This window comes from Andrena cerasifolii, chromosome 12, assembly GCF_050908995.1.
Source record: "Andrena cerasifolii isolate SP2316 chromosome 12, iyAndCera1_principal, whole genome shotgun sequence".
Taxonomy (NCBI): domain Eukaryota; kingdom Metazoa; phylum Arthropoda; class Insecta; order Hymenoptera; family Andrenidae; genus Andrena; species Andrena cerasifolii.
In genome coordinates this window covers 9,128,742-9,155,555 of record NC_135129.1, presented here as the reverse complement: position 1 = coordinate 9,155,555, position 26,814 = coordinate 9,128,742, and the positions used below count along the sequence as shown (strand labels likewise).

Below are 26,814 nucleotides of genomic sequence, written 5' to 3'. Positions count from 1 at the left end.
CCTCCGACCTATGCAAAATTCATCTTCCAAATGGAGGAGCAGGCGCTGCAACCACCGGGTGTCCCTCGTCACCCTGTACCGGCTCACCGGAGACCTATGTGCATCATTAATATTCTGATTTCGAAGCGGGAGCATGTGTTCGATACATGCGATCTTCCTTATTCCCGGCTCGATGGAACGATGAACGTTTCAACCCGTTTCATCTGGGAATCATCCCTCGTCCATCCCTCGATTCGAGTGAGAGGTAGATGCAGAATTACGTAAGGGCTACTGGCAGTTTCGATCGCGGTGGAATCGTGCACGGTGGCTGACGTCCACGACGACGACGCTGACGTTTAGAAAATAGGGGAAAAAGGAGCGGGAAACCGGAGAGGCATCGAGAGGGAGAGTTCATCGATCGACCCGCGAGCTGATTAGTCCCGGACGGGTTGAGAGCGAGCGAGCACGCGGTCGCCTTTTTGCGTCGCGATTTTCACCGCTGCTTATTTTGCCTGTCCCTTTCTTTCTCGGTTTCACGCAGACTCTCGGCCCTCCTCGTCCCCTCCCCTGGCCAACGATCGACCGACGCACGCTCTTGTCCATTTGCTCGTCATGGTTTGAATTCTTACCGACCGTCCGACCGGACGACGAACCAGCCATTTGGAATTCGATCAGAAATACTTAAGGTGGCGTCTGCTCCTTGTCTCCCTCCCTCTCTCCGCCTCTCTATATCACCGACTTGCTCTCTCCTCCTTTCCCGTGCTCTCCTTCTGTCTCTCCTCTCCCCGTAAGTCACCAATCAGCCCCCCACCAGACGCGCTCAGCGTTGTCGGGACGCGGTTTTGGCTTCCCCGCTTCTCTATCGGCCGACCGATTCCAAAAGGCTTCCGAAAGAATTTAAATTAAGCCCGGCTCGGCATATCGAACTGGCTAAAATTAATTGATTTATGGACCAGAGCGCGGCTCGAGTTGCGCCGATGTCTAGTCGCGTCCCCGAGCAGAAGGGAACCGTGGATGGTTCCGGATGACGGCCAATTACCGACGAAAGAGCTCGGACGCGCAAGAAAAATCGGACGGTCACGCTGAGCGACGCGACGTGTCCCCGCTCCGGTCTGGCTGTTTGCGCTGACGTGCCCCTCGGGAGGGCACGACCAGGGGGAGAATTCTTCTTCTTACCGCCACCCTCCGCGGTCCGAGTGGAAGCTGGGGTGATCTGGCGCGAGTACCAGGCTCGCGCTCATCACCCTTTATCGATAATGCAAGTTTAGAGCCGCCCGAGCTCGCTGAGTCATTTCGAATGGGAATTCGGGAGGGGATCAGGAATTCCATCGTGTGCTTTAATGGAACTGGGGTACTGCTGGTTGCGCGACGTTATCGATGCACAGGGACGAGTTAAACTCCATCTTCGAGAGGCTTGACACGATTCACTGTCTGCCTAGGTGCTACAGAGGCGATTCGATGGCCAGAACGGATACTTTCGGTCAACCTCACCGAATACTGATTGTTTTTCCGTCAAAAACAGCCCGTGAACTTTCGACAGAAAGGTGGAAGCTCATCAATAAGTGATGCACGCGTGCACATTGCCCTTTGAAGTGCCGCTCGCCGGGCTTTTAACCTCGCTCAATACGATTCGACGAGTTGAACGCTCGCGGGGGAATCACGATACGAACGCCGTGAAATTCTCGATAAGCTGGCTTCTCTAACGTTTTAGTGGCCATACGTGATTCTGGTTACAATGATTCCACCCAAGATGAATGAGCAGCCGCATATTTGGAAGGCGGAAACAGTGTCCCAGAAACGTGAAACAAAGGGAGAGCCGAGTCGATAATGAATCGTTCAGCCTGCTTGTAGTTTCAATCGCCGACTGATCAACTTTCAATCAATTCTACATATTAAAGTTACAGAAAAGGAAGGATTGTCCTTCCTTTCAGAGCAAAGTGGAGTGGATGCGAAGTAATAGGGGCATTCGAGCAGCAGTGCCATCTACTTGCACGAAGCTTGAGGTTTCGCTTCCAGATAATTTCCTCCAACTACCTTCACCATCGACGAAGTGTAGGATAAACCTATCACCTTATAGGACTTCAAATCACTATTTTCTTTTATTAATTGTTGATGTTTCCATCATTTGGCCACCATAAAGTTCCTGTCCACGTCAAAATATTCCCAAATACCAAGAAAAATATTTGTAAGAAAATGAGTAAAGGGAATTATGCAGCATGTTAATTGAAATTAGTCGTAACATTCAGACCGTTTTAGATTTTAATTGTTTCCGATAATATTCAATTTTAATTCGTACCACTCGTGGCACTGTAATCTTATTTTAGACTGAATTGATAACGTTGGGTGTGACACGAAGGCACCGTCCACCGGTAAAGCAGAATATCTAGAATATGTCCGTCGGCACACTGTTTCCATCGCGCAGTAAGTCTAATTAATGAGAATCTATCGCGGAATTCTACTATGAAAGGCAATACGTATACAATTAAATCGTTGAAAATGAAAGCGAAAGCTTTTGCGCTACCACAGTGGAGCTTTCAAAGGACAGCTCAGCCTATGATACGCAATTTTGGATAGAAGCTCAAATGAACCAATCTCGCAGCTGGTGTATCATAAGCTCTAATCCACGGGAATTTGCAAGGAGAAGCGGGCCACGAAATCGACGTGTTGCTCGCGAGACAGCGGTCCGAGTCATTAGCAAATGATTTCCCGCCTCTCGGGGTTAAAACAACCTGTCTGGCGAACTTGTCTGGCGGAAGTTTGCTCGGGGACTCGAGACCCCGCAGTTTCTACACGGTAATTGCAGTTAACGCGATTCCCGCGGTAGTTTGCGAGTCTTGCTGGTAACTTCTCCAGCCAAGGGGGACGAGGGTCGGTCCTCGAATAAACAAGACAAGGCTGGAACAAAAGATCGCGGCTCGTCCGCCACCTACGGCCTCTCGAGGCGCGGGTGCGGGGCTCAACAAGTTTGCAAAGGGCAAAAGCAGGAACAGACACGGTTTCGCGCCGCTCCGAGGGTGTTGAACAGAGAAAAAGGAGGAGTGGACGAGGGGGTTAGGGTGGTTGGGGTTGGGAGCTGGGTTTCATGAATGGACATTCATTCGAAAAAAAAAAGGAGCTCCACTCTTGCGTGGTAGAAGGTACGCCAACGCGCGGGTGTCGTGGATGGTTCCAAGGCAGCCGTGAAGGGGGAAGGGAGGGCTTCGCTCCGAATCGATTGCACCCCACGTTTCGAGGCCGCTCGGGCTAATTCGGCTCTCATCGGCGATTCAAAACTGTTCGATTCCTAAAGTATCCAGACCGCCAACGACTCTATAAACAGGCGCTTCTTCTGGTGCACTCGATCTCCCCACACCGATAATGGAGCGAAGATAAGCGGAAATATCGTTATGGTAACTCGAAGGAGGGTTGGTTGTCCTCCTATGATACGACGCTGAGTAAGTTTTCATAGAGCTAGGCGCTCTCCGCAGTTCAGATTCTGTTTGGGGGCACTGTCGGTCGGCTGAAATGAAGGAATTGTGCCAGAAACACGATAATTGCACGCGACTACTGCCGAGGTAAACGTCAGCAGTTGGCGAGGTCGCGGAACAACTGGTTAGCCGCGTTATTCCGGGCATTCGCTAGAAATTATCGTCACGGCACTTAACATACGCTTGTATATCACCGTCGCACCATCAAGATAGAGGAGAGGCTGCAGCCCGTAAGTCAGGGTGCCCCTTTGGGAGCAGGACGCCAACTTGGCGCGATAACGGTCGCGGGGATGTCGGACGCTTTCGTCGGGAGGAAGGAACCTGGGGAACTTTCGTTCTTTCCCACCGAAAGCTAGAGTAATTGTGCCGGGAGTTTGGAGATATGCTCGCGAGCACTTTAAGAATTACACCCGAAGAATTTCTTTGAAACTATCAGCCGCTACTAAAGTACAGCGGCAGCGTACGATGTCTAGTAATTTCTGGAAGAACACGAACTGAATCGGAGCAGGATTATAATTCCCATCATCCTTCCTTAAGCTACTCGTATTGGATTCGATGAGAGATGGCTACAGCGTCGGAGACCTTCCTCAGACGAGAAAGACGCCGCAGAAACTTGCTGTGAAAGGGATCGCGTCCAACTCGTAACTTACCGCGGGAAACGCGGTCGCCGGATCATAACTTGCCCGCGAGTTCAATTTTCGAAAATCCCTTTTCGCCGAGCAAGGTAGCCAGGAGCTGCCAGCTTCCCCCGGGGCAACCGTCGTTCGTCCGCGTTGGCTAACAAAACCAGTTGCTTTGCCGGAGAAACGAAATAACAGCGTTCCCGATGATGGAGGATGGAGACGAACCGTCTGGAGGACTAATTATGATAAGGGTCGATGAAGTTGTCGCGGCACCGTTATCGCGAGGAAAACTCCGAGCAAAGTCCACGGGGGACTTAATTACGGGGGTGAAGTTCGCCCGAAGAGCCGAGCGAGGAAAAAGGAACCGTCCCATAAGTCGCTTTGACATTGGAGAACAATGGAGGCGAGGTTCGGTCCCATCCATTGGGCGAACCAAAACAGCCCGAGTTCCGAGTTCCCGTTCGCCCGACCCCCCTCGCCGAAACTCGGCTAGAAAAGACTGCCCTGCGGAGTGTATCCCAGGGGAATCCAATCAGAGCCAGGAGGAGCTCGAAGCGTCTAGCTGCAGCCGACCTCTCGAGTACAAATCTCGAGTGGCTCTCCAGACCCGACGAATGGCCGAAAAGTAAGATTTACAGCGTGTCCCCGGGAAGAATTCCGCCTGCACTCGGAGGGGGGGTCGTCAAAGTGTAATCGAGAAATTTTTATCACGGCGACATCGATCACGCGATTGTGTCTCGCGACTCGTACGTCCAGGGTGGAATGCGTGCCACGTGACTGGAATACCTGTCGCGTCGGCTGGATCGAAAGTGTCCCAGGGAACGAGAGAGCGCGTCCGAATTCCGCAACGCCTGGACACGCGACCGACTGCTCGCCGTGGAGCAATTTCATTCAATCGGACGATCGATCCAGTCAGCAGGTCCCGCGGCAACGACTCGCGACTCAGCATCGCAGTGATCCATAACTCCAGATTGTATTCCAGCCGGCGGAGCTTCCCAACCCTCGCCCACCCATCGCCGCTGGGACTTCTGGTCCAACGATCGATCCTATCGAAAGGACTGGGAGCGCTGACGAGGACGCCGGGATCGAGGCAACGTCGAAGATGAAGGAAAAAGATCAATACCCGTGTCCCATTTGCTGACCCTAACTCCTCGCGTGGCGACCCCATACAGGGGATGGTCCCTGTCGACCCCTGCTAGCTAGAGGGAAAGGAGAGCGACACGGTAAACTTACGTTAGCTCCAAGATCTGTGTGCGCTGCGGATTTGCGTTATAGAATGCTTCCAGGGTAACGCCGATGCCTCGCGATTCAATCACCTACGATAACATTCGAGGCTAGGTATTTGCCAGCGCGAACCCGAACGCGTGTAGGTACCGCGCGCGTCCCGACCCCTTGCATAAAGCGCACCTGCTGTAAAGTAATTAACCGATTATTTCGTGTAAACGAATTACGCGATGTACACCAGCGCGGCTGAAACCGTGGTCTCCGGCTTCGCCGAGGATGGCTGCGCAGCCAGCGAGAGGTACAGCCCGGGCTGGGTAAATTGGAAGGGAGCCTTGGTCTACGAGAGCGCGCGCTAATAGCAAATGATGTTTGAATGTACTTGGTGAAATGGCTTGTTAAGAACTTGCCAGGGAGCCGAGGTGCGCTAAGGGGTGCTGTTAGTGCGACAGGGGGGCAACAATTTATGGCGCGGCAGTGAATGCACGCGCCGAGATTCGACAAAATTGCAAGGGAATTCCTTCGGCGATAAATCCAGCGTTACGTCCGTGTCAGACGTGTATCGACAGCCGCGAACGACGTTTTCGAATGCAAATTCTGACGTAACATTTCCTTCGTGTTTCGCGCCGCGATTACAACTGTTCGATAAAGCAATTTTCGCCTGATATTTCGTTCTTGTTTGCAGCCGTAGAATATGCAGCCGGGGCTCGCTCGTAAAGTTATCGGGCACTGCGTTCTTCATTTACGATCCATAAGGGAGTATGCTTTCAATTGTCCTAGCGCCATCAATCCTCGCTAAATCCTGCATTAATCTGTAATCTTATGTTCGTGCACGGACGGGGATGCGATATAAATTGCGCGCGCGCAACGACGCAGCTGGCAGTGCAAAAATCCAGCCCTTTAGCGCTCCGAAACATTTACATTACAGTGCCTTCGGCTTGCAGCTTCGCTCGTGCGTCATAAATATCGGTGTTTCGGTGTTTCGACAACGAGATGTTTCATGCTGTCTAATAATTCACCGTGAACGATGGTCCGGCGACTTCGTTGCGAACCAACGAGCTTCGGTGGAGCTAAATCGCACTCTCGAGAAGACAATGCAATCGGCCATTCAAGTTCCTCCGTCTTCAACGCTTCGTGATCCCCATTTTTTTTTGTGAAAACTTACAAGGAGAGTATTTTAGGTGTCCGCCTCCGATCATTTTGATTTTTGGATATGTTATTAATACATGTACAAAATAACAAATATAATTATTATTGAAGTTTACTTATAGCAAGGTGTCCTCCTACAGGGAAATGTAGTTCTCAAGTTATCTAGAAATGAAATTCTAAACAAAACATATAATTTCCTTTTGTATACTAGATATTACTTCCAGACACAAAACAACCACCAAAGACACAAAATTCGTCCATTGACGCTATTCCCCTATCTCTAATAGTTCTCGAGATATTCCACAGAAATGATTTTTCAACCCTAACTTTGAACGCAGTTTTCAGTCCCCAAATATGAAACCGGGGAAAAATAAAAAAACACGTATTTCTTTTTTTTCGGTCCTCTATAACATATCCAAAAATCAAAATGATCGGAGGCGGACACCTGAAATGCTCTCCTTGTTAGAGAACTGAATGATTATGACTGTTATGTCCTGCGACAGACCTCGAAGCCCGGGGATAGGGATGAACTAAAAGTCAGGGAGATGCATGGCCGTGTTAGCCGAAGAGATTTCGTCGACTGCATCCAGTGTTGACTCGCGTTTAGCCATACACCGGTGGTGCGGAGCCAGACGCGCAAGTACGTTCGCGGATGTCGCATTGGAAATAACGAGGGCTGCTTTAATCCCAGAGCGAACCCATCAGACATTATTTGCGCCGAGACATGGAGAAGCGGGGGATTGCCGTACCGAGTAACTATTGGGAATACCTGCCTGAGCACGTAAATATAGGCAGTGTAACAGAAAGGGTCCATCGGGGAGCGCGACTTCCCAAAGCATCGAGCAGAAGATAACATCCCGCGGAATCGATTGGCAGTTTCAATTTCATGCATCGATCTATCGAGCCAGGGCTATGAATACACTTTTTCGCGAGAGACCACCCTCGCGCAGAGGAAGAACGGGTCCGTACCGATGGCAGCCTCGGGAATCCAGCGTCTCTTCGCGAGTGGTGCGCGACCCCGAAGAGAGAGCGTATCGAGTCGAGGATCTTCGCAGATTTTCGGGGAGCTTCGTTCGCCCACGGGTTCTCCCGGGCAGCCGGCACGGCTCAGTACACTGCGTGGCAGCCTGGACCGCAGGCGCCTCCAGTCGAGGACACGTAGTCGCGGTTGCGTGTCTGCGCGGACGCAGACCAGTGTGCTACCACCGAAAAACCGCCTGTGCGTGTTTTTTTTTTTTCGGAGGACCCGCTGCGCACCGCTCCGACAACCACCCCCTCGATATTCCACCGAAGGTCCTGTGGTTCCCTGCCGCGCGGAAGAGGGGAACCATCGCGGAGCAGGCTGGATTGTCATCGACGCAACCGAGACCGATTTGAACTTGGTATCACCTGCGACCTAGCAGCAGCTGATTCCCGCTGACCCACTCCGACTCCGTGCCGAGTACAGATGGAATTTCAAGGGAAACGCGACGATTGGCGGATGGAAACGTCATCGAGAGATCCCGAGAATTGCACCCCCTGAGATCGAGGGCATTGATCGAGGAGGATCGATCCGCGTCGATGCTGACGGGTATGATGAGCTCTCGTTCCTCGACCAGGTCACCTGGACACGTTACGCCAGCCATTTGAGCCTCGTTCACGCTGCTTGCACGCGGATGCTGTTGCCTACGGTTTGTGGTGCACCGACTGAACGGGCTTGTGTGTGTGTGCACGGTAAATGCACGACGAGGCATAGGCCGTCGCCGTGATACGTTGTCCCGCGCGGTTCTTTACCGTCGGTGCTTACGAGCGGCTGGTACACGGTGTTTGCGGCCGAAAGGGTACCGTGGACTGAGGGATAGGCGGGCGGAGGGCGAGAGGATACATCCGAGCGACCAGGGGGTGAGGGAACGGTGGCAGCAGGGAGAAAGAGAGAGCCTGGAGAGAGTAATGATCGTGACGACGGTCGCGCGGACAAATGAACACCTCGGAACAGCGTTTGGGATATTCCAAGTGAGTAACACGCCGAGCAATCCCGTAACTTCTAGTTGCCCAGCTTTGCTACCTCCAATTACACCGCGAGACACGTTTATCGAACAATTTATTCTCTCTCCCCGAAACCTCCCCGCACCCCTTGTTCATCCCCAGAACGATTGCCACTTTGGCACTCGAGGGTAGACACCGTTAGGCGCCACAATTCAGGGTTTTCGCAGGACTAATCGAGAGATAGGGGACAGGAGATGATCAGGATCGGTCCCCGTCGCCTCTTACCGAGTCGATTTCATTTGCGGAGCCGGCTCAGCGAAGGAAAAGAAATCCTCCCGAACCGAAAATTGAGATGGAGCCCATCCGCTAAACTGGCTCGACCGATCCTCCGGGGAAATTCGATGAATTTTCCGACCCTAGGCATCGTCGCGCCTCCGCTTCGCAATTTTCCTTCCGCTCGAACCGTAACACTCACACCCCCGACCATTCTCCCGCCGTTCCCTCCCGCCCTTCCGCGGCACTTGGCCGCCTCTTTGAATGCCCGATAAGGAATCATTCGAGCGTGCACCGTTCCCTTCGGTTAGCACCGCATTTGGCGCGAAATCCAACGTGACTTTGGCACAGCACTGCCGCGCGCATCCTCTAGCGGGCTGGTTCGTGCTTAACGAGGACTTCTCGCTGAAACGCGCCGCAAAAGTCTCCTCTCGTTCTCGACAAACTTGGCCGCGTTTAACCGTACCGCAACCCTGCCTCATTTTTCCCCAGCTTGCCTCGCGATCCCACCGACGACCTATCATTTTCCTGGGACGTCGCCGAGGACCATCCAACTTTTTCGAAATTCTCCGCGGCGACCAGTTTCAGGGGCCCGCGTTAAGATACTCTATCTCCGATGAGCTGGAAGCCTCCGCTGCACCGTTTCGTTTAAGTCTCGGAGGAACTTTAAAGGGGAAACAATCCCGATGGAAACTGCGCGATATCGAAACCCCTCGGTCTTATCAGAGCGGGGGGAAAGCTTCTAGAAAATAGGAATTGAAAACCCGACTGAACAGATGGGATGGCTAGGTCAGGCCGAGACGGAGGGTACATCGACAGATAAAAGTGATCCTCGGGTACGTGTGCCTGCTGTTGCATCCGTACTCCGGAACGCAAACTTTCTCGATAACACGACCGATTCTTGGGAAAGGGATGTTCGTAACCGCGGTGCGACGATGTTCGCGGCAAGGTGTCGCGCGGTTTCACCGATAAGAGTGTCATCGAACTCCGCCCCAGATCGATAGTTAAATAATAATAGCACGGTGTCGTTAGAAGCTCGCGGACTGTGCGGTGGCTAGGAAAGGACAGCGCAGGGTACTAACGATTCTTCCTCGATGCTCCTTGGAGATTCGCGATTCTAGGACGACGTCTTCGAACGGAATTTTATCCCTCCCCCGTGTAACATTACCATTTATATGAAAGAGGAAGGGGTAGAGCGTAGTGGGATGACGGTGGACGTCGAAATCCAGACAGGCGATCCGATACGAAATGGAGAGGAGTGTCGCGAGCAGAAGCTAGGAAGCAAGAAGGGCGGCGAAGGCGGCGGAAGTAGGTTTCAAGCAGGGAGCGGGAGGAGGATAGTCAGCTCGGTTTTTATCAACGTTCTAAAGTGCACATTTCTGTAAGACGAATCCCGTCGAAGCAGGAAAAACTCGCCCGTCCCCGTGTTTCCTTTCGCTGCTCAGCGATACGGAGCGGAGGAGCTTTACCGTCGATCGCCACGGACCTATCTCTCCCGAGACGACCAACTTCCCTTTCGCGTGGGTGACAAATTTCTGCGATCCTGCTCACCGCTGTCTGCCGCCTGGACCGTGCACGCTTCCGCAGAGGAGGCATTAACATTTAAATGGCCGAAGACAGGACGAGAGGTCGAGTTACTCGCGGCTGACTCGCGGATTTTACGCGGCCGCTGCTACGTGCGAGCGAAATCTAGCAAAGGAACCCAGTGCACCGGCTACGAGGGGAAGGATACAGCCCTGAAATAACCTTTACGATGATTTTAGAGGCGGTCGTAACAGGATCCAGGCACGCCGCCCCGTGGACCCGCTCGTTGCCCCGTATTAGCATTTACACCGAGTTAATTGGCTTTATCGCGCGATGATAAAAATACGCGGCTCGCTGGAGAGCCCGTTTACCCGCCAGCGGAGAAATTTCGGTGGCCTCGGGGGGTGAGGAAGCTCGCTGATTCGCATTACGAGCGAGCGAAACGAGCGTCAAGGATCGCGCTATCGGAGAGTCGTAATTTTTGGCGGTCGTTCGCCTTTGGCCTGCTCGATCTCGTCATTCGGGGTCGAGTTAGTGACTCCCCGTAGGTCCTCGTGGCTTAGGGGAAGCTTCGAGGAGGTTAAAATGAAATCTAGACTAGGATAAGAGTGGCAGACGAGGGGCAGGAAAGGTGGCGAAGTGACGGGGGTAGCGATGGGATCAACTTGGGTGGGTAGTGCAAATTCAGATTCGACGTCTAAATCTCATCGACCCGCGTCTCCCACTGCACAAGCTCCTACTTATCAAGCTTGTTTAACCCTCTAGTGCATAGATTTTTAATTCTGTCTGTCAAAGTTCTAAACAAGTGGGTGTTTTTTTATAAAATAAATACTTTAATTTTAATGAAAAACTATAAAAAAAATGTTCAAAAAATATATAAATTTATGATATAATAGAGAATTATTTTACTGTGCATTGTGAAATTTAACAAAGCACAGAAGAAGCGCGAGAAGCCATCGCGAGCTGGCCTAAGGTCGGTATCAGATATATTGGCCGGTGAGTTCATTTTCGCGAGCAGCGATCGAGGAGAAATCAGCCACCACCATCTGACGATCGTGGATTTGTCAATTGGAGTTACGTGGTGCCCGAAGGGTATGGTGAAGTAACGGGAACTGTTTAACTCTAACTTTAATTCGATAGATCACTACACAAACTACTTGCCAATAATTTTTTTTTAGCTGTACGGTGTCGGGAAGTATTTGATTTGATTTTTTTACTTTCACAAATAATTTTCGCACCGTGCTTAGGCAGGCGTATGCACTAGAGGGTTAATCCTTCGAGGTCTAGCTCGAAGTAGTATTAACACGGGAATGGTCAGAAAAGCATCCTTCTTGGACTCCTCGAAACTCGGAGCTCCTTTTCGCCGACTTTCGATTACCCTGTAACTAGTCGGGCAACAGTTGAACCACGTCCCATCGCGAGAGGCCGCGGGAGGCTCGATCCCATCGCTACCGGACGAGTGGGAGGAGGTCACAAATGGTAGCAGAGAGAATCAGGTGGGAAACAATGGATAAGGTAGAAAGGAAAGCCGCGGGGGTGGAAGGGGGATGGCAGGTCTAGGGGTTGAGGGGCGGACGAGGAGGGGGTTGTAACTGCTCTTATTTCTTCTCGCTGCCGCCGTGGCCCAGGTCGGAAACAAAAGGCGATCCGACATCAAACATTCAAATTAGAAAACTTCCCCGCCGGTCCGTCCGTGGGCCGGATTACCCCCGATTTTCAGTTCACCAAAAGCAACCCGCCCTCCCGCCCTCACCTTCCTCGACCCCTTGACGAACCCGTCGTGCCTCTCTATCCTTGCTCTGCCGCGAAGCCACACACGATTCCAGCGGTTGATACAGTTGCCTGAGCCGCGTTTAAGCCTCCAGCCTACTTTCGTAAACCCGCCTACGATTTTCCGAGGCTCGTGGGCTGCTGCGCGCGGTGTATGTATGTTTGCGCTCGTCCCTCCCCCAACCACCACCACCCCTCGCCCTGTCAACCTATACATATTTGCCGGCGGTCGAGGGCGAGGGTGAGGGTGGCCGCCGCGTTAAAACAAGGAGCACGAGTGCAAGCAGTGTCGATCAAACAGGACGGTGGTGGAAGACGACGTGCCTCTCGGCTGGTTTGGCTGTTTTCCGAGCCGTACGGGATACTTTTCATCGTCGTGGATTGAAATTACTCGACGAATTGGAAAGGATGTGGGCCGATTTCACCCCTGGATGCCAATCCCTGTGCTTTATGGACTCTGAGCTTTTCGCGCGCAGTTGATACGAGTGAAGAGGCCGCAATCAGCGCGGTTGTTGTTTATCTTACATCTGCAACCCCCGGGGTTCGTAATAGCAGATTGAAGAAAACGATACTCCCTCGCGGAAATGATTCCTTAACTGCGGAAATGTGTAGGGGAGGGACTCTGGCTGCTAGGCGGAGACGGTGAAACATTCATAAGAAGCTTATGAGAACGTAAAAAGTTTCATTACTCTTCCAGACAGCCGTGGAAAGGCGTCTTGGTTTGGGCCTGCGCCGCGTAACTCACTCTCGCAACTCTGAACGTCAAGTTTTGTTCCTTTGAGGGTGTACGGCTCGTCGCCGTGGAATTCTGCAGCTATGCTTTCTCTTTAGAAAAAGCTTGATTGCTTCCTGGTACGCGTGATTGCGCGTTTACCTCTTTTGGCGACGGAAGGACCTCCCGCGGCTTGCGCAGGGGCATTCGGAAACGAAGCAATTGAAGAGGTAGGATTAGAATAGCTCTTAAACCGTTAGGAAGGATGGCGGCAATGGGAATTCTGGCGTCTCTGAGCTCCGCGCGCTGACAAATAGGCAGACTTTCACCCAGAAGAATATTTCACGGGCGCAAGGGGAGGTTTGGAAATTTTTCGGGGCGACACTCACGCGGCTCACCCTGTATATCATCCCCGTATGAGAGATAAATCTGCGTTCCAGATGCTCTTGTGTACGGACGAGTCCCTGGGAAAGTTTTCGCGTTTCCAGCGGGAAGAACCTTCCTCTGGAGAGGCCTACGCCGGCGAAAATGCGTCTAGCCGCTCGGAAGGAATAAAAAGTTCTCTCATCCCCGTGGCAGGATACATATATTATTTACGGCTGACCATAACTCGTTTGGGGGCTGCCGACTTTCGTTTCACCGAAGGAACGTGAAATTTTTTATTATCTCGATCGGATATGGCGCTCCGTGAAATTTTCCTACGGGATAGAAAACGATCCAGAAATTTTTCTAGAGCTTCGCGAACTACCCTATAAATACGTGTTACTTTTACACTCGGGAAGGATACATTCGCGTCGGCAGAACAGCGAGAATTTTAATACGGAGTGGAGAGGGTAGAGACTTCTGAATGCAGAATTCTGTTCGGAAGGGCAGAAGTTTTATATGCGAAGGGAATGAAGATTCTAAATTATCAGAAGGGATCATCGTTCCCGTGCGTTGAATAACCCAGAGGAAGAATATATCCTCGATAGAGAGGCTGCCTGATCTAATACGTCTTCAAGGAAACAGCATTATCCCTCGTTCTGACCAATGCCGAACCTATACTACTTGCAGCGGCCTCATTTCGCGCAAACCCGAAATACGCGTCGCAGTTAAAGTGAAACGACTTTTGGCTGCAGCACCCCATAAATTTCCCCGAACACCGCCCACCCTACCGATTCGAATTCCCTTCACAGTTTCGCGTTTGAGGCCGGGTCAGCGCGTTTCGTTGGTTAAAGTCGATAATTTCTCGCGGCCGGCTGGCCTCGGTCCTTTTAACGTGCCGCGCGAAGAAAACGAAAAAAGAGTGCTCGGCGGTCCGTCGATAAAGGTAAACGTCGCGGCGCAAGCTGAAACTGACTTTGCACCAGCTAGCGCGAGACGGGCCGGTAATTAGTTCCGCCCAGGCGGGGAAAGTAGGAGTGAGAAAGAAAAGAGCCCACCGACTCGATACACACGATACACGCCGTTCCCGCCACGGAGCCGCGCGGAAATGAGATTCAGACGGGCGAAGAAACGCGAAATTTTACGTAATGTCAAGATCAAGCTGGGCGGCGTAAAATTCGAGGTGCGCAGTTACCGCGATTTCCACGCGATTTTCCCCGCGATTTATCCTGAACCGAGAGACCCCGGCATTGTTCGAACAGCCTCCTTCGAGGCTTCGTATTCTCAGCCGCCGTCGCGCGTACAAGCGCAGGCGGAACAAAGACGGGAGCCCAGCGAGCGATACGAATATCCGGTGTGGCAGTAATTAAAAGGAATCCAAGATACGACAACGCACTTGTCGTCCGTGCTCGTTCCCGCGAGTCATTTTCTCGCCTGCAGTTGACCTATCTTCCCTTGTCACCTCATCCCTCTAGCCTCTCCTATCTTCCTCTTTTAATGACTCGGATCGAAAGAACTCGCGGCAAGTCGAGTACCGTAAGGCTCTCTGCTCTAGCTCGAGCAAGCGGGAAGAATGGCGGAGAAGAATGACAGGGAAACGGGAACCTGCTGTCCCCCCTCGCGACCAAATGAAACGAAATGAAACGAATCGTAGAATTACTTTTTGACTTGGATCCTATCGACCCATTCCTTTCAACCCCTGCCCTCCTTGTCGCCGTTCGTCCATTTAAATTATTGCTCCGGAACTTGCTCGCTACTTCTGCTCGTGACTAGCTGCAGCCAGTTTCTGATATTAAATTCGGTTTTACGATTTCGTGAACCTCGAAGAGCTCGAGGAATATCGTTCGTCTGCACGAGGTATGTGTGCCATCACAGTCGAGGCACCATTATGCGTGGAAATTAAAAATAAATATACCCCCGCGATTCCACGACTGACCTCTCCACCGTTTCCCTCCACCCTTCCTGCATCGACACTCGCGCCCTCCGCAATTTCGAATTCAATTTCATCCTCGCCAGTGGACTTCCCCGCGAGATAAATGCGATCAAATTCACCGCGGAGGATTCATCACTGGAGCCTGTATCCGCGCGAAGGGTGCTTTGTTAAATATGCAAATATACTTGTTGACGTCAGTGAGTTTCCAAGGCGGTTAGCCTCGTCTCAGCGTGAATTACGTGTATTTGTGAAATCCAGTCCAACCTGAAGCTGTTGCCACAGAATCTGGACTTTGCTCAGAAGTTCTGTTTCATTTAAAGGAGGAAGAAATAAGCACACACTGAAATAAGGATCTTGCGTGCTCTAAACGGTAACGACGAGAATCACGTAGAGTTCCGTGGCTCGAGACCCAAAGTTTCCAAACATATCACATAAATCGTTCCCCGATGCGACTCGTTCCAATAATGATAAACTAATGTTTGCCCTCTCACCCCCAAGACTCTCACTGTACCGTTAACCGTCCCCCGTCAGCGTTCTCGCCCTTTAACGCTGATAAAAGGAGGAAAGCGCAATTCCTCCGCAATTGAAAGGCGAAGAAACGGCGTGGATCCTCAATCCTATCAACTCCACCCACCCCCGTCCCTCGCGTGGCTCCGTTTTAAATTATCCTCTTCGAGCTTCTTTCGCTACATTCCCAGGGAGACTTCTCGACCTTTATTCCACCGTCGCCCGCGAGACTCTGTCCTTGGACCTTCATCGTTCAAGATTTCTCTAATCAGCAACTCGAGCACGTCATCCTACGCCGTCATCTTTTCTACTTCCCTTCCACCGATTCCCTCCCCTCACCTGCTCCACTATTTCTTACGATTTCTTTACCACTCCTTGCCAGTGCGCTGAATCTTTAAGGCGTTCATTCGAGGCTCCCACGCAGCCCTGTAAATTCGCAATTCCTTCTCCTACTTTACTATTTATTGCAGTAACTTTTTACCCGCATACGCTTCTTCGGTATTCGCGTGTTAAACCCTTAACGATATTTCAGCCCTCCTTACTCGAGATTTCCATGTATCCTCTTGCCGTACGAACTTTGTTATTGTCGGGAGAAGTTGAATTTATAGCGCGGTCTCCGCGGAATACCGTGCACCTCTCCTGGCTCGCCCGTGTGTACGTATCTTTCAACCCAGCGTATAATAAAGACGCGATTACTATTATCTTTATTTCAGCCGACTCATAGATGACCCGTGACCCGTGGTCGCGTTTCATATTCAGCACCCGTTCGACGAGGGCGCGTATAAATTCATCGCGACGCGAAGCCGGCCCCTATCGAACGTCTCCACTCGAGGTCCCTTCGCTTTTATGCCCGTATCGCTCGCCCTATCGTCTAATTGATCCGCGAATATCGAATGAGCGTGCAAAAGAAAACACGAAGGGTCGAAAACGGGTTGGTTTCCTTTCGTGAAAGATCGCCTCTGTAATCGACCCCCTTTGTGCCGCTGCCCCGGTCCTTTGCATCGTCCACTTTAATTCCCCGTCGCAGAGCAAAGTGCACCCTATACCCAAATAGACTTTGCCTTCCGTCGAACAACTTGTTCCAAATACCGACTGGGAAGAAAGGAGGGAGAGGAGAACCCTTCGAGCAATGAAATGCACCGAGAACGTGGTCCTCTGTCGACTTCCTTCTCGGAGACCTCAGCGTTCGAATTATCGGACTTTCTTCATCTTACTTCCTCGGCCCGATACCACCCCCCTTAGATCGAATTATCGGCAAGGAACTAGCGAATCGAACCTTCGCTACCCCCTGGGGACTCGTTTCTTACCATACGTTTGATTTAATTCGACTCCTCCGTGCCGCCTCCACTGTTCGAACCTCTCGGCAATTGTCTCCAAGGATCGGACAAATGTGTCCTCATCGAAGGGAGTCTAACTCCTTTTGCGATATTTCACGTCGTTAAACTGGCTACCTCTATCCCCCTGCTTCTCTAACAAACTATGATCCGCGAACCGAATTTCCACCGTCGACTTACAATAGAGGAATCCAACAACCTTCTAATACTCGCGTTGCAAACTGTAATACGACCTTGCGTGGACCTTGCAAAAAGGTCGTGATAAGGCGAGATTCGCGATATCCAGCGAACAGTAGCGTCGACACAAGACAGCAATCCTTTTGCCCCTCGCTTCCGGGGAAGAAAAAGGAATTCCATTTCGTGCTATATCACAGGAGAACAGGATGGAGGGATCCTACCGCAGAAGCACCGATCAGAGTTCGAATGAACCTGTGCCCGTTCCTCGGAACGTACCCAGTCGAAAATTACCGATCAGAAGAGCGGCGAAAGAATCGGTCGGAAGACCGACGGGCTCCCATTCTTCGGGGAGATTATTTTTCCGGAGGAGGAATCGATTCCATCCTCGAGTCCATTGGGCTCTGAATGCACCGAGGAGAAATCTTTCTAACGAAATCTAAGGGAATTATTGGACGTTACGTGGAACGTGTACACACACGAGCGTGGCGGACGGCCTCGTCACCGGCCACCCCTCCCTGTCGCCGGACGAACGAAGATTTTCATTATTTTTCCGATATCCAGCGACCGTTCGGCTGTTCCATCCGGCATCGAGCAAAGTGGCCGAGCCGTCGGTGCCGTTAATCCAATTTCTCGGATTAATTAAACGGGGGTTGGCTCTCGTTAAACTACTTCGTGCCAGAATCGAGGGTGTCGGTTTGGTTATACACCTCGTTTGGGACGAGCAACCGGTCATTCCAGCCGCGGTACAGTATCGTGCAAAAGCCTGGAGCCGTCGGGATGGCCCGCAGGCTTACACTGAATAAAATACGAGTCCGTGAGAAATAGGAGTCCTCGAACAAATCAGCATACCTCGAGCCACCGATATCGATCCAACTATTTCGGTCTTGCAAATTCACGATTAAGAAAATTTCAAAGTATACGCAGGTAGAAGGTACCGTCACCTCCGTGGTGTTTTATTAGGACCAAAAGTTTCGTCAAAGGTACGCGCATATTTGCCGATTAATTAACCAAGCTCGGTCGAAAATTGGAAGTGTTAACTGTGCTCGTGCCGCGCCAAGAACGCCGCGGGAGGCGGAATCGTAGTTTATATACTCAAACAAGATTAACACCGGGTCTGGAATTACCCTTTGTCGCGACATTTAAGCAGAATTAATCGGACTTTAAACTTACCGAAACTTCGCGGACTTTGAAATTAACTCCCGGGCCGTCCGCCGCTCCTGGCTTTGCGCTTTGACCAATTAAACGCCCAGGTGATACAACGCTGACGAACCCCTGCAAACTTTCGAGACAGATTCTCATCTCGCGCCGACGCCCCGCGTAAAGAAGCTTAAACGAGTAGGAAAGCTGTTACAGACCAATCTGCGGCGATGGCCCGGAGATAAAATCGCTCGAATTAAGAAAGGAAACTCCGCGGAGACACGGACGGTCGATGCTCGTGCATAGCGTTCCACACGGGTGAACGGGAAGTGTCCTCGGCCGAGGCTCGCGCGAGCAATCAGCGGGCAGATAAAGGGACCGTTCGCGAAACTGTGGCGTGCAACGATAACGGGGAAACAGAGAGGGGTGGTCGGGAGTTGAAGAGGAGACACAAGCCCGGAGTTACAGATTATTCGTGGAGGTTTACGCGACAGCCATTTCCAAGGGTGTTTCGCGGCACGAATTCGCGACGAGGCGCTATAATTTCGCGAGTTACGGGGGCGCAGATTTGTCGGGAGAGGGTGAGACAAGTTCGGTGGATGCCGCCTGACAAGGACGGTGGAGGGGGCAACGGGCCAACGGGGTAATAGAGAGATGGTGGAAGGGAGGAAGAAGGGGAGGAAGACTTTTGGACCAGGAAACTTTGGTCGTATATTATGGGAGCTCGTGGTAATTGATTTTGCGGAATCGCGTTAAGCTGGAAGTAGGTCCCGTTCGCCGGAAATCACGGTATTGTAACGCGTGTTCGTGACTATGGGGCCCTGGATCTACCCTCTTTCTTTCCGACCCCGTTCGGAAATACGTCTGTTACTGCATTATTGGCAATAAGAGCCTCGCATTTCTTCGCGTCCCGACGCCGCTCTTATTTATACTACGAACGTTCCACCGTTTCCCCAGCCCCGTTGCCCCGCCGTCACGTTAACGCCTCGACCATCGGGGCGGCTACGAGCGCAACACCGAATCGCTTCCCATTAGTCTTTAACCCACTTGCATCGATCTCCTTCGCCGTGGAAATCGTGGAGTTTCGCGGCGGCGCCGCGAAATTCGCGGGAAATATCGCGGGGGTCCGTTCCCTGCCAGGAATAACTTATCGCGGCCGCGAGTTTATTTAGCGGAAGGGTTCGAAGTAAGGCAGGCAAATACGCTTTATATTGCAGAGAGGCAGGAAAGGAGGTTAAAAACTGATATCTGCAGGATTGTTGACTTAGGATTCGAAGTCTGTGCAGGTCCTTCGCATATGGCTCCGTCCTTTTTCCATGAATTTTAAGCGAATCCGAGGGTGAGTCTACGAATAGGAATACCGCGGAGCGTGCTCCTTGTTTCCCCGAACAGATTTCGGAATAACGAAACGTGCAATTGCATGGTATCGGTGCTGCCGCAAACTCTTTCGTCGTCGCGGCTCACCTCGAAATGATTAGCACAAGGGCCGAACTTGTTAAGCGGATGGAAAGTGGCGGCGGAAATATGAATACAAACGGGCGACAATTAGGAACAGTAATAACGACAACGGGAGAGCATTGGGAAGTTTGCTTGGAGAACTTTCGAAACTCGTTCATTCGTTATTTCGTGTCAACGACAGTTTAGTATTTTAAACAGAGGGCAGTATCGTTTGTATTACCATGGGAAACAACTTCTCGAGTGATGGGGCAAGCTGCCGCCAGGAAAAAGCAAATTAGAGAAAATAGATGCTCCGAATAACGTGTGCGTACCTAAATGAACGAGATGGTTATTTAGGTGCAAGCGTAGTAAATGGATCCTAGCGGACATAGTTTCTCGAGCAAACGTTAGAATCCCGAAGAAGTTGGATAGAGTTTTTACGAGAGTCAAAGTCAGGGACTACCTACTACCTACCAATAGTAGGTTCCAGAGCTGTTACATCGCAGTTACCATTAGCAAAGCACATTTCCTTCCTACGAAATCCAGCTGCACAGCAACTACTGCAATATTCACAGTAGCGGAACGCGGAAACACGAGGAACAATGAATTCCCGCAAACAACCCCGGCTAATTATCGGCGGGTCGATCTCCGAACCAGCGGACGTGTCCTAGAAATCTTTAAAACGAGCGTTTCCCCAGGGGTTCGGCTGACACCGCCCAGGGAAAATGTAAGCAGCCTTATCGGGGATTCTCCGCTCGCCCTCCGTCGAACGGCGGAATCCAGCGCGAGCGGATGGGAAGAAAAGCGGGCCAGTAATAAACGCGATAGAATCTAGCAGCGTCCAAACTACCCGGCGTCGTTGGTCGCGACGAAAATTACGAGCTTCGGAAGGAAACAGCACGTCACGTCTCGTCTTCTCCCCCAACCCTCTTTTTCCACTCCTACCCCGCGCGAAGCCCATACGACCCGTGAGCATCCATATTTGATAAGGTCGACGTGTTCCAGCCGCGACGGAAACCACATATTTTTGCCACCGCGAAAACTCCTGCAGGACCTCCCGGCAACTTTTCCGCGCCCTCCGCGCGACCCTGTTCAGCTTTTACTTAAAACTTCACCCTAGCTGCTCCCTGCCCCTCGCCCTGCACCCTCCACTTACCCTAAGTCCTTCTTCCACCCCCGTCGCACTTGAAACAGGTCGCACGCGAGACATATTTTAATATCGGCCGTGTCCGCGCGACCTCTTAAGAGGATCCCTCGCGAACTTGCCACTCGCGTAGAGTACAGAAGGGGCTCTGAGCGATAGGGAACAGTGGGAGTGAAGGGGTGCCTTTGGGTTTGGAGGAAATTTTGCGGGGCAGGATATTTTCAAAACTGCTTAGAGAGTGGCGTAAGAAATATTTGAAGTACCTATGGTATGTGTACTGAGGGATTTGATAGAGCTACACTCGATACCCACCCCCTGGCCACCTCTTTGATCTCTCCAGTCTCGAAGGACACCGGATCAGACATATTTCAATATTATCCGAAAACGTGTCCCAGGTATCCCTTTACTCTCCACACGCGAGATGCCTTTACGTATTCCGTGTCCGCGCCGCTATCTTCAAAGCCGGCCACACACTGGCACACTCGTCCGATAAATCTCAATTTTTATTCAGCCAGCTCGTGGAAACACCCTTCATCATCCGCCCGGTTTCCAGCCTTAATTTATGAGGAAAAAGGGACCGCCGCCCGTGGACGACTTAACCGCGACCGCGCGGAAGAAGAGCAGGAAGAAGTTTCGAGAGGGATCTCGCGGCGCAACTTTTTCTAACCTTCGCCTTAATTCCGCTCCACCGAACGGTATACACACTCGCGGGGGCCGCGATAAAAATTTCCCTGGCAACTTTCTAACGAGACCCACCGCTGTTCGCGATAAAAATTATTAAATCCGGACTCTTCGTCTTTTTTCCCGCCCCTGTGAGAGGGGATTACGCGATGGGGGGGAGAGAGATGAGAAGGCCGAGGCTGTTTATACCGGCGCGAGGAACTCGTTAAACGGTATTAACTTAAGGGAAGCCTGGACGCTCGTTACGCGCTTTCTTTCTCCCCGCTCATTCACCGCCGTTCGAGCCAATACCTGCTTCGTATGGCGGGCGCTCGCCACGGAATTCTGGGAACGTCTCCAACCGCGGTCGAATAAATAACCCAAAGAAATCCGCCGCGACCCTTGACCCGACGCTCCATATCCTGCTGGGAAAGGAACGAGTGTAGAGGGAGGGAGGGGCTACAGGAGAGAAGAAGACATACCACTGAGGGAAAGAACAAGATCAAGAATAATGGGGGAAGGCATTTTACTTGGCCGCGAGCCGTCTTTGATGGATACGTCGCGGGGGTGAGACTTGGACGCTGAGACGCTTTGTTCCTCGTTAGTGTTGTGCCCTGAGCGGCGGCGATTTTTCCGCGCGAACGACCGACAAAGGTGGCCGAGGAAAGTGGACGATTCCTCGCCAACCCGTCTCTCCTAACATGAAGATTTACTCGGGTGTGAATCGCGATTTCACCCCCTTCAATCTTTCGGATAGTACTTGAAGCGATCGGGGAATTTCATTCGACGAGGCTTGAGTCTCCTTTCGTGGATGACTTTTTTAAACCGACGAGGAAGAACGAAGAGCAACGGAGGGGAATTATATTGTGATCGGGATCGTAGAAATGGCGCTGGAATTCCGGAACAATTTCATTTGTATTTCTAACTAGAGAAGAGATTTCTCGCGGAATTTTGGAGCGGGTTCAGCGGCGGACGACTTGCTGGATATTTTCAACCATTCGTGCATGAAAAAGTGGAGGGAATGTAGAATTGTTTGGGTTAGCGGGAAGCGTTAAAGAATCGCGATGAAACGTAGCGTCGCTGTGAGCGCAAGGCCGACTAGGTACTGACTACTACTACTCGCGCCGTCCGCGCACCTCGCCATAAACTTCCAACGCGTGCATTGTTTCGAAAATTTGCTCGAACCAATGAAGACTTGCAAACTATGCATACGCCGGGCGGATTTCCTTAAGAAAGGTCGAAACTTTCCGCGGTTCATCGTGGACTCCCTGACGCGTGAGATTGGGTAGCGATACTCTCTTATCGGCGAGCGATAGTCTTTTTAAATGATTTCAATCAGTTTCGATCCTCTCTTTCTTGTATGTTTCGTTCGAATCTAGCAACTTAATTCTAACCCACTTCGAACTATCCAATTGTCTTGAAACTTTGCAGGCGTACGTAGTTTGGATGACAATACCAAATTGTGAACAAATAACCGCGAGAGGTTTAACTAATTAATAACCACAAATCCAACTTAGACACTAAAAAGTAAATAATAAAAAAAGTATATTAAAAAAATGTTATGTTACATGATTTTATTTTAAAAATGCACTCATTTATCTCGGATATCTCACAACAAATTCATTGCGACGCTTGATGCTGTATTAAATTGATTCGTATCCTGCCATGAAATATTCTGCGCCACGATTTTACTTAAAGTGACATATCACCATCGAAATTGTAGTACAAGAAAAGAGTTATTTTTTAGTTTTTAGCAGGGACTTAATACCGGTATGATTTGGATACCGATATTACACCAGGGACTTGATTTCGGTATAGTTTGGATACCGGTATTACGGACCAGGGACTTCATACCGGTATAACTTGGATACCGGTATAATTTGAACACCGGTATTACACTATACTCGAAGCAGCGACTTTTAATATCCACGCGGCAACGAGCATTATGGCACTCAATAGCTTCGATTGCCACTGAATGCGATATTACGAAACAATACACCAGGTCGCGTCACTCGATAAATAGTTGAATGAAATTACTCTATCGCGTTGACACCGCGGTTCATAGAGGGGTGATCGGGTGAGGTCGCCCCCGCGATAAAACGCAATTACGGTACGGGCAGATCGTGAAAGCAGTATTTAAATTATTTTCGCGGATTAATGCGACGATGGAGAAAGGATCGTAACCAGGGTGTTCTGGAATTACCCAGCCAGGTACTCGTTTCCTCCATTATCGGGCACGATCGGGAACCGTTTGTCCCGCTGCGTCGAAAACACCCCCTTTAATGGGCCGGAGGTAATTGCCAGCCCCGCGGTCGCCACTTGGATTATGAGTAACACCGAATCATAAAGCGCCCCGTCGCGACTCGGCACAGCCACCGAACTCGCAAGCATAAAGCTTCTGAGAGCTCGCGTCCGCTCGCGCAATGGGATCACGTCGATTCCGCGGTATAACAGTGGAACGAAACGACGTCGCGCGGGCGGAATTGCTCCGCAGCTGAGGGAGAAGTGATTCTTTGCAGCAGCAAAATGCGTGGAATGAACGCCCTACCGTGCAGGTATTCTCCCTGGAATCTGATGGACTCGCCGTGACAGAGTGAATCAAACGCACGCAACAAAGATTCCTTGCAACGTTCCGCATTCTCGAGGGACACGAGCTCGAAACTCCTCTATTCCGCTCCCGCAACCTCGAATTATCTGTACCCGCAATTTTCCCTGTCGAAAGTGGCGAGGAAATCCGCGGCAAGGCACGGTTCGAGGGTGGGGAATAAAATGCAATTTAAACGAAGCACTCGCGTCGACGCGACCCCGGTCGAAAGCGCGAAACTGTACGCTGATTAAAAGCGGCCCGAAATCCGGATCGCCAACGGGTTTCAATTCGAAACGAAAATATACAGGAGCACAGAATCCAGAGACGTTTCTCGTTGCCCGCGACGATTCCCCTGCTCGGTGGCTGACGAGCGTAATCCCGCGGATGAACCGCGAGGAGGGCGAAAGGAAAAAAAAAAGGACACGCCGCTGGAAAATACGAGCAGCCCTTTGTCTCTATAAAGAGACGAGCGCGGTATAAAGGGGAGGCGCCTACGGGCCGCGCAAATAGTATTGGCAAGCCAGTGCAAGCCAATATTGGCAGCGGGAACAGGGCCGAATCGAAGATGCGTGGCTCCGTCAAGCAATTCCGAAGTCACCACAGGGAAATCTTGCCAACCGTGAAACACGATTGCTTCGAAATATTTCCTCTCGGTAAATGCATTCCACTTGCCTCCTCTTCTCAGCCCCAACCTTCTCCCCGACCGGCGGCGATGAGCTTTCGCACGGTGGCATTTTCATCGAGGCAAAAGTTCGTTTAATATTTTAGTCCGCCTCCTTTTTCCCTTCGCGCGGGTATATCCCGCCTTTTAATTCGCTCCACGGACGCCGCTGTTTATTCATACGCCGCCCGAGAGAAATTATTCATTACTTTCACTCGCCTCTCGGAACTACCACCCCGAGCACCTCGTCGCGGTTTCGCCGGAATTTTTTCGTCACTCCCGACAAACTTGCTAGCTCTGCCCCATTATCGCGCAGCAATTTCGAGCGAGCGATTACACGCGCCGCCGTAGCTTCTCGGCCAGTACTCATCCTCCGCGCGATATCGGCGATTACTCTAGGGGACGTTAGGCGAAACGCTATTATCCCGCGGAGCATCTTCGCGTCGAGAAAGATTCCTCGGGTAGTCGTGGCAAGAAACACTTCCTCGAAGCTACTACATTCTCAAGCAAGTTTTTGCTCGGCGAGATGCGCGTCTGCTTCCACCGCCGGGAGTTGTCGAGGGAATTTAGCGCGGCTGTTTGCCGAGTTTTCCAAATTATTCCGCCGCGGCAGCCGCTGGAAGCGCGTGAAGGGGGAAAAACCGAAGCCGGGATGCCTCCGCGAGGCAAACGAAGCCTCATTTCCAATGAAAATGAGAGGCCGAGATCAGGCCGCGCGCGACGCCTCCGAATCCAACTTCCGTCTCAAGGCATATGCGGGGAATCCGCCTCCTCCGCCAAAGCCCCCAGCCGCGGAGCTTAAGCACTTCAGCGTGCGTTGGTTGGCGGCAGTTACTCGCGAACACGCGTGGAATCGCGTTAATTTGCAAACTACCGAGCGTCGCACAGTGCTTCCAAAAAGCCTTTTTGTGGACAAAATTCCGTACCTCCGTCAATTCTCAACCGACTTTGATTTTTATGCTCGTTTTGTCGGGGATTAAATTTGCTACAATATCAAATACCTGAATTGCGACCAAAACATGTTTTTTTCTATCTTTTTTCTGACAAAGTTGGATGAAAACTTTAGTAGAACAATCTTTGGGGTTAATTTGATAAGATTTTGCTTATCTAAGTAGTTTTCTTTTATTTTGAGTTCCCAATGGCCAACTCCGTCTGTTGCACTTGCAAAAAACGCAAAGTATCTTTTGTTTAATTATAAAGAAGATGTAGAATATATGGAAGGAGACTAACTAATTGAAAAAAACTGGTTAATAAACTCGTTGTTTCGGAACCAAGATTTCAGGATTTTTTTTTAATCCCTAAAGAAAATTTTGGAAAACTACCATTTGATATTGTAGAAAATTTAATTCCCGACAAAACGAGCAAAAAAAATCAAAAATCGGTTGAGAATTGACGGAGATACGGAATTTTGTCCACAAAAAGGCACTTTGGAACCACTATGCGTCGCCTGGAAAATCACCAGCACAGGAAATTCTGTGCTACCCTGGCTCGATTGTCTTCATCAACTCGAACGAAACTTTTCAGTCGAGGTAGTTCCTGGTCTTTATAAAACGGTCGTGGATCATTTGGTAGCCTTCCGAGTTCCTTCGCCGAATAATACACGGATTTCTCGCGGCTCCTTGTTTTTCGAACTTGGTTCTTGTTGCAGGGAAACGAAGAAACTTGAAGGAACCAGGCACGCTTAAGTTTGTAGCCAGGAAAACGTGCATTCTGTATTTCTGCAACTCGGTATGCTTCGAAAGTATATTTGCAGCGGATCCATTGTGTTTTTGGCGAGCAGCTCGTTGCTGAACTACGTGACAAAGTAATTGCTATTTCCATTTATGCAACGCGATTGTTCGCCGTTTCTAGGCGAGAATAGATCGCCAAAAACAGCGGGACCTTTCGCGTTATATGCGGTGTGGGTGCCACAAACACCGTCCCACGGAATAACAATTAATTGAATCGAGTTCGGGGGAGGGAAAATATAGGTCGGCGCTGATCAGACGCGTGAATGAATCCGCTACTTATAGCCGATCGATATCGAACAAAACCCGTGACAAATAATTAATTTGCAACGGTGGCATTTCTGCGAATCGGAGGGAACGTATCGCGGGAAGTGCAGCTGGTTAATATGGCTCTATAACCGCCGCACCGGCGCAGAGTGTATCGGTGCGACCGGTTGAAAGGCACGACGGGTGATATACGGGCA

General features: G+C 51.0%; 1 protein-coding gene across 1 annotated transcript in view; it reads left to right on the top strand.

The window, feature by feature from the left end:
• Positions 1-7,501: 7,501 nt before the first annotated feature.
• Positions 7,502-26,814, top strand: part of LOC143375246 (uncharacterized) — a 49,638-nt gene continuing 30,325 nt past the window's right edge. Inside the window, exon 1 of the mRNA XM_076824173.1 lies at positions 7,502-8,431. The gene's annotated coding sequence lies outside the window, so the exon portion shown is untranslated. The remainder of the gene's footprint in view (positions 8,432-26,814) is intronic.